Source organism: Octopus sinensis, unplaced genomic scaffold (assembly GCF_006345805.1).
Source record: "Octopus sinensis unplaced genomic scaffold, ASM634580v1 Contig01113, whole genome shotgun sequence".
Lineage (NCBI taxonomy): Eukaryota > Metazoa > Mollusca > Cephalopoda > Octopoda > Octopodidae > Octopus > Octopus sinensis.
This window is the reverse complement of record NW_021824572.1, coordinates 10001-18208: the sequence shown is the minus strand read 5'-3', so window position 1 is coordinate 18208 and position 8208 is coordinate 10001. Positions and strand designations below refer to the sequence as shown.

General features: G+C 39.4%; 1 long non-coding RNA gene across 1 annotated transcript in view; it reads left to right on the top strand.

Moving 5' to 3' along the window:
* The first annotated feature begins 4839 nt into the window (after positions 1-4839).
* The window catches only part of LOC118760874, a 5666-nt gene continuing 2297 nt past the window's right edge, over positions 4840-8208 (top strand). The window contains exon 1 of the long non-coding RNA XR_004997008.1: positions 4840-7088. This is a non-coding gene — a long non-coding RNA (uncharacterized LOC118760874). The remainder of the gene's footprint in view (positions 7089-8208) is intronic.

Sequence of the window (8208 nt, the reverse complement as noted above, 5' to 3'; positions counted from 1 at the left end):
AAGAGAGAGCTGGGCAGAGACCGTAGAAGCAGAACAAAAATATAGAATCCGGGATATATATATTAGAGAATATATGTAAAGAAGAATAATTAAAAGACGTTACTTACTTCCATATAGAGGCACGTTTGAAAAGAACACAGAGGAGAGAGAGAGAGAAACTGAGACATTAGGAGAGAGAGAGAGAGAAAGACAGAGAGGAAGGGAGCGAGCTAACGAGAGAAAGAAAGAAACATCGAAGCGAGAGATAGCGAAAGAGAGAGAGAGAGAGAGAGAGAGAGAAAGAGAGCAAAAACACTCGCACATAATAAACACACGTACACATACGCGCGCACATACAGCGTCAAACGAACGAACGCATGCAGCTTAGACACGGACGGACACACAGACACCACCGACCCACGGTGTTCGAGTGTGTGTGTGTGTGTGTGTCCGTCCGTGTGTGTGATATGTACAAATGCATGTGTATATATGTGTGTGTGTGTCTGTGGTTGATAGTTAAAATGTACAAGAAGCGGGTGTGTGCTAGATAATTTTCTAATCAAGCAAGATTGCCACTACCACCACCACCGCCACCGCCGTCACTACTATTACCACTGCCAGCACAGCAGCAGCCAGTGGCAGAAGCAGCAGCAGCAGCAGCGGCAACACCACCACCACCACCACCACCATCACCACCACTACTGCAGCCAGGGGCCCCTAGTGATAGACATGGTCTCAAAACATAACCACATACGGACACACAGACACGCTGAAAACATTTAACTTCCCCCCCTTCTTCTCCTCTCTCTCATTCTTTCTTTCTTACTGTCTTTTTCTTACTCTCTTGACCCTCCTCCTCCTCGTCGTCCTCTCCCTCGCTCTCTCTCTGTTCACTCTATATCTATCGTCATCTTTTTCTTCCCCCCACCATCAGCTTCTTTCTTTCTATCTCTCATTAACACTTTCATAATCATCTAACCTTTCGCTCAGCCTTTCTTCTAAGTATCTCTCACCATTGTTTTCTCTCTCTCTCTCTCTCTCTCTCTTTCCAGCATTCTCCTTACACACATACACACATCTATCTATCTCTCTCTATATATATATGTGCGTATATATTCGTTCTCATTAATTGTTTCATACTCACGCATCCTTACACAAACACGCTTTCTCTACCTGTTCCTCATCCCTTTCCCCCCCTCTCTCTCTCCTCTCATCTTTTTCTCCTTCTCGCTTCTGTCTCTTCCTTGCATTTCACTCTATTTCTCTCGCTTTTTAACTCACGCGCTTTCTCTCTTCCCTTCGTTTCTTTCTCAATTATTCTTCTTCCCATTGGCTTCCTTCTTCGCTCATTTACGCTTTTTCTCATTCTAACAACACAACACGTACGTACACATACATACATACAGATTTATATATCTATTGAGCATTGCATTTTCTTCATTCTTTTTTAGCTCCCGATCGTCGTCCGTTCTATTCTTCCTTCGTTCACAGATTTGATTTTTTCTTCTTCTTTTGTAAGAGAATTTTAACGGAGCGATCAGCCCTTCCGAGATGAACAGACTCTTACTCTATCTTCCACAGTTACTTTAATGCTTTGTTATTCTTGTTACACATTCATACATACACGCGTCTATAACATATAAACACACACACACGATATTGTTCGTCTTCAATTACTTTTTTCTTTTCGTCTGTCAAGCAACTTATCATCTGTCTATATTTTTCTCTTTAATTTATAAATGGAAAACAACAGATACAAGATAACTACAGAAACACTACATCGATCAAGGAACATGCTTCAATTACAAACACACATGCACACACTTGTGTGGTGTGTGTGTGTGTGGATGTCATGTCATTTATGAAATTAATCAGCATTTTAAGATCGCCGAGCAAAAACTACATGGTCGAACCAACGAAAGAAGCCTGGATGTGGTCACTTGGCTTGCTAGAAATAGAAGCCAACTTTTCCTCAAACTTCGCTCAACTGTGTTAAAAAATAAGGAAGAGCACTTTGGATAACGACAGGACAGTCAGCGATGGAGCGCCTTTGGTTTTAAGTCTACTACTCGCTTAGGGCTGACCTAGGGTTAATCAACAGCATATCTGTGTATGTATGTATGGATAGATAGATAGATAGATAAATAGATTGATAGATAGATAGATAGAAAGATAGATAGATGGACAGATAGATAGATAGATAGATAGATAGATAGATAGATAGATAGATGGATAGATAAGCATGTACATGAGCGAGCGTGTGCAACTGTGGATGTTATCGAAGTAAAGGAAAAAACGGGATGTTTTTCTCTGGCGTGTATATCCACGGAAACACAATGCTTAGAGTTTATATGCTCCAGCATTACCGCAACCGCACGGCTGAAGCATAAAAAAAATATGTGTGTGTGTATTTTTGATTAAGCCACTAGTGACCATGTTATTTCTTAAACGAACCCCAAAGGTCTGGCTGGTGGCGATGTATTATATATTGAGAAGAGTGTGGGAGGGACATGAAAACCAAGTATGGATGACAACTAAGGATTAAGAGAAATAAGATAATCCATTCGTAACGGCGATTACGACAAAGAAGATGACGATGATAATGAATGAACGTAGCATTAGTAAGTATATGCTTCTAAAATAGGAAAGATGATTGAGATTTTTTTTTTCCAATATGTGAGAAGATAGAAATTAATGTCCTTTTACTTTTTTTTTTTTTTAAGCCGCGGAAGTGAATGGAAACCGGATCGTACAAACCTAGTTACCCTAACATGTGATGGTTGTGTTACTTATGAGCTTACGAAAAGCTTTAATGTTGTGATAAGTAAACGTGAAAAAAAAATGCCGTTGTTATAAAACCTTCCACAACAAGAAGAAGAGTATGTTTTCGTTCGGACCTGATTGAGCATTTCGAAGTGAGTGAAATAACGGGTATTTTTAAAGTGGAAGGGAGAGAGAGAGAGAGAGAGAGGTGAATGAATTAAAGGAGAAGGAGGACAACTCGAGTAAAGGTAGGAGTGAATGAAAGAGTAAGTTGACCTGACCAACAACAGCAAAACAACCACCGTCCATTATAGTCACACACACACACACACACGCAAACGCACACATAGCTGTGAGAGATGTGCATTTCATACACACACTAATGGAGGTGGGGGGGGATTACTCCAACCATTTTGAGACGCATACATAACGTGTCATACATAAAATACAAAATGCGTGGTAAATATACATATATATATATATATATATTATATGCACACACACACACGTTTGGGATAAAGATATTTCAACATCGCTGCTGTCCCCCTCATCAATACAGTCATCGCCACAGCATTAATCAAGGATCTCCCACCAGTGGAAACGCATTAGCAGTCTATACGTATGAGTGGAGTGTGTTGTTTATCTTAACATCCAAGCCTTGATAAAGCAAGCCTATTATAATATAATATAATCCACAACATTCCAACCGTGACCAGCCCATTTCATTCTTTACCTTGTTTCTTTTTTTTTTTTTTGTTTTGAATTTTTTTTCAAACAGTTTATCTACATCTATAGACATCAACGGATATTTAGCTTCTTTTTCTAGCCGGTCGATCGACCACGTAATGTAGAAGTTGCCTCGTTTGCCTTAGTGTGTGTGTTGTATGAGCATGCATATGTACGTTTGTGCTGTGTTTTACAGTTTATTGCCACCCATCACTGGAATCTGTCGCCGTATTACAAACACACACGCACAGAGCAACAACAAAAAATAGCCACAGTACTCTGAGTAAGTGTGTGCGCGCCTTTAGCTGTCAGATTCTTGTTGCCATGATCACACAGTGACTGACTGGTTGGGCTCTCTAGATAGTGGTATTGTGTTTGTCTAGAATGAACAGAAGGGTGAAAGAAAGAGCTAAAAAAAAAAAGTATTTAAAAAAAAACATACACAACACGAGAAGAGGAGTTAAGTGAATGAGCGAACCTTTAATACAGACACACAGACACAACAAAAGATATCTGTTCATAACACACACACACGCGCACATATACACGCATAAACGGAGCAGAGTGCATGAACGCAATCAAAGCAACAGCAGTCACTTGGCATGCACACAGCAAAGCAGATCGCACCTTACACAACTAAACACTAAACACACACAGACACACACACACAAACACGGAGCGACGTTAAGAACGTACAGCTGTAGATGGATAGAAGTGCATGTTTGTAGATACACTTAGACAAGTGTGGATACATTTACATACTCTTACAAATCGGCAGTTGCACGCAAATTATATACAGTCAGGTGCATAGATAAATAAGATAGATAGATAGATAGATAGATAGATAGATAGATAGATAGATAGATAGATAGATAGATAGATAGGTGAACGGATGGATAGATGGATGGTTAGGGATACATAGAAATATGAATAGATATCTAGACAAATACGTTATACACATATATACACATACATGCACATAGAGATAGATAGATCATGTCATAGGTATAGGCCTGTGATTGGAACCAGTTACACTATTAAAAGTTAGTAAAACGAACGTAGTTTTGCACGAAATCCAAGTACTGACACACACACACACACACATACACACACACCATACACGCTCAAAGCCTAGTTTCCCCTACGCTATCTACACCACCATCATCATCATCATTGTCATCATAATTCCTATTGTCATGCCTTGACAGTTGACAGAAGAACGACGGCGGAGGTGGTAATTAGGCTATTGACGACGACGAATATGATGATGATGTTAATGATGATGATGACGACGACGATGTGGTGGTGATGGTGGTAGACGTATGGGTAACGTGGGCTGTTGACTGTATATATGAAGAGAATGTCTTAGTTATTGTTCTCTTTTGTTTTGTTTTGCTTTTTTTACCAAAGAGGGGGACGAGGTAAAGTTGTCCGAATAGTTACTAAGTAATGTTACTGCTTAGCCCTAGGTCGGCCTTAATTGAGCAGACTTAACGATCAAAGGCACTGAAACAATGACCATCACATTCTTCATTTCCACGAGAATGTACTCCGTTTTCGGTTCTTTTCTTCTTTTCTTTTCTCATTTGAGACGGCGTGATCTGATTGACGAGAGATTTTGGCTGTTATTTCCAGGACGGTCGAATGCCTATGTTAGTGCCTGCCTCACTTTTTGGCTCGAAATGAAGAATGTTTTTTATCTTGGTGATGATAATGGTGAGTAGTGGATAAGGTGAGAGTGGCTGGTGGTAGCTTTTGTTGTGCCACCTTGGTGGTATTTGTGTCGGTGTTTCTTGTGGAATTCAGTAGCGGCCGTAGCGTTTTGGTGGTGGTGGTGGTGGTGGTTGGTAGTAGTAGTAGTAGTAGTAGTAGTAGTAAGTTCCGGTTCGTGTTAGTAGTGTTTGAAGTTGTGGTGGTAGTAATAGGTCTTGTTTATAAGTTATGCGATCGTGGTGCTGGTGCTGGTAGTGTTGGTAGTTAAGCTATGGTTGTGGTTGAAGTAGCATCGGTGAAGGCTGTTTGCTGTGTTGCCTATAGTGTTGTTGTTGTTGATGTTGTTGTTGTTGATGGTGGTGGTGGTGGTGGAGGTGGTGACGGCGCTGTTGGTTGTTTTGTTTGGAAACTGATCAAGGATGAGAACTCACCACGTGAGAGAAAGAGAGAGATTCTCGCAACAACGGCGATATTACGCAATACAAGACACGCAAACAGTGTAAAGCACGCTTCCTCACTCTGGATATGCCAAGGTACGTACCATCCTCGAAAACAGGAAGGTAAACAAAAATACATTCCGACCAACGACGATGTTGTGTTTAAACGGTCCGTCGACCTGCTAGAAAATGCAGCCAAATTCCAATCACCTTGCACTCAGCAACCTTCGAACGGAAAGAATCATTGGATAATAAAATTCCTGGATGGACTGCTTCAATTATCAGACTGGATTATCACAGATGGAACGCTTTTTGATCATCAGACTTCTCAGTTAAGTCTGACTCGGTGCTAAGCAATAATAACAAATTAAAACATTTTTGATGTGATATAGTAGTTAATTTCTCGTTCAATCAAGATCATTATTAATATATCACAAGTTTTTTAAAAAATGTTAAAAAAAAAACAAAAAACGAGGAAAACAGCAAAAACAGAAACATCATCATCAACTACCAGAATGAAAATTTTGATTGATCGATCGATCTTTTAAATCAATCGATGAGTTAATCATTTAATCAATCAATAAACTGTACTCCAGCCGTTAAGCAGATTCTCCTATACAATGCGCGTGTTGTGTGTGTGCTTGCATATAAAGATGATTTAAACAGAAAGTATGTGATCCCAAACAATGTATATATGCATGATGAGGAGGAAGAGGAAGGAAGGAAGGAAGGAAGGGAGGAAACATTTACTCCCACATCAGGCCCTGATCGGTGATGCCAAAACTAAGACGCTCTAGTCACGACCATCCTGTCTTCTGAGGTGTCCTTGCCTCTTTATTTTTGACGGCACTGTGTAGTTTGAAGAAGAATTAGCTACTGTTTCTAGTAGGTCGAGCAACTATGTAAGAGGCTCGAGTTGTGATCGATGATAGTGATGATGATGATGATGATGATGATGAATTTGGAAGAAAAATATCATAACAGCGAGTCATATATCCAGTCAATATGTAAATGACAGAGATTTCGCTTTAGAGTCCCTGGAGGGATGATTCAAATAGACTAACTCCTGTGATATTTGAAATAAGAATAAGAAGGTAAACAGATGGAACTAAAGATATTCTAACGATTTTGGTCAAGCTGAAATTCAACTGGGTTGCCAACAACCCCTTTCTGATAATAGCGGATAGTCAAATACTCACACACACACACATATAAATGGACAGTCACTTGACAAGAGAAGTAACTAAATAATAATAATAATAATAATAATAATAATAATGATAGTCTCTTATTTAGGCACAAGGCCCACAATTTTGAGGGGAGAGAGTTGGTCAATTACAGCGACCTCAGTACTTAACTGGTACATCATTATCATCGATCCTGAAAGGATGGAAATCAAAGCTGACCTCGACGGGATTTGAACTCAGAACAAATGATGTCAAAGAATCAGTATGACTGGTGATGCTAATGGTAAGTAAACGATCTTGTGTGTGTGTATACACACACACACACTAATTCTTTCTCTCGCACTTATTAAGTAAGTGTATGTGCGTGTGTGTGTGTGCGTGCGCGCATTCATATAGGCAACATAAATAACTTAAATTCATTATCGACAATAGGGAGGGGGGACGTGAAGAGAAAGCGAGATGATGGCAGTAGTTTTCAATGGGGAAAGAATTAAAACAACTGTGATGGGGATTCCGAAAAATCCCAGTGAATAAGCCATTTAAACAAGATAATGATGAACACATATTTATACATGCTTAGACTACTGAATCGATAGATAGAAAGATAGACAGATTGACAGACAGACAGATAGATAGATAGATAGATAGATAGATAGATAGATAGATAGATAGATAGATAGATAGATAGATAGATTATATACATATACATCCACACGCACGTAGATATTTTGCGTATATATAATTAATGTGCGTGTACATTTGTGAATGTACGTTGCCAGAGAGAAAAATATGAATTGCACAAAAAGCCAGAGAGAGGCGGGAGGAAGAGAGAGAGAAAAAAGTGAGAATGAAAGAGGAAAAAGGAACGAAGAGAGAGAAAAGGAAAGAGAGAGAGAGAGAGAGAGAGGAAGAAAATAAGCGAAAAAAAAATGGCTAAAAATATAAGGTTATCTATAAGAATTACGACGAAAACGGCAGGAACGGTAAAAACAAGAGCCAATTCCATAACACGACACAGCACATACATACATATATATACACACATACGACACATACACAGTACACAGAATTATATATTTATATACATATATACATATAAACGTGTGTGTGTTGACTTACAGATGGTAAAAGTAAGGTAACTGCATATTCCTGAGGGTACGAATGTGTATTGTATTTTTTTCCCTTTTGTTCTGCTAAAATGTTATGTTTATATATGTTTTTTTTCTTCTTTTAATATATATATATTTTATGTATTAACCAACCAAGTGCTTTGCCGGTGGACACCCCCGTTTTTCTAAAAGTACGCGCTGGTGTCAGCGGCGACAACAGCGGGGACCGACTGGGAGTTGCGGCCGTAGGAGCCTTACTACAACAAACGAGAGAACAACCGAAGGTAGGGGGAA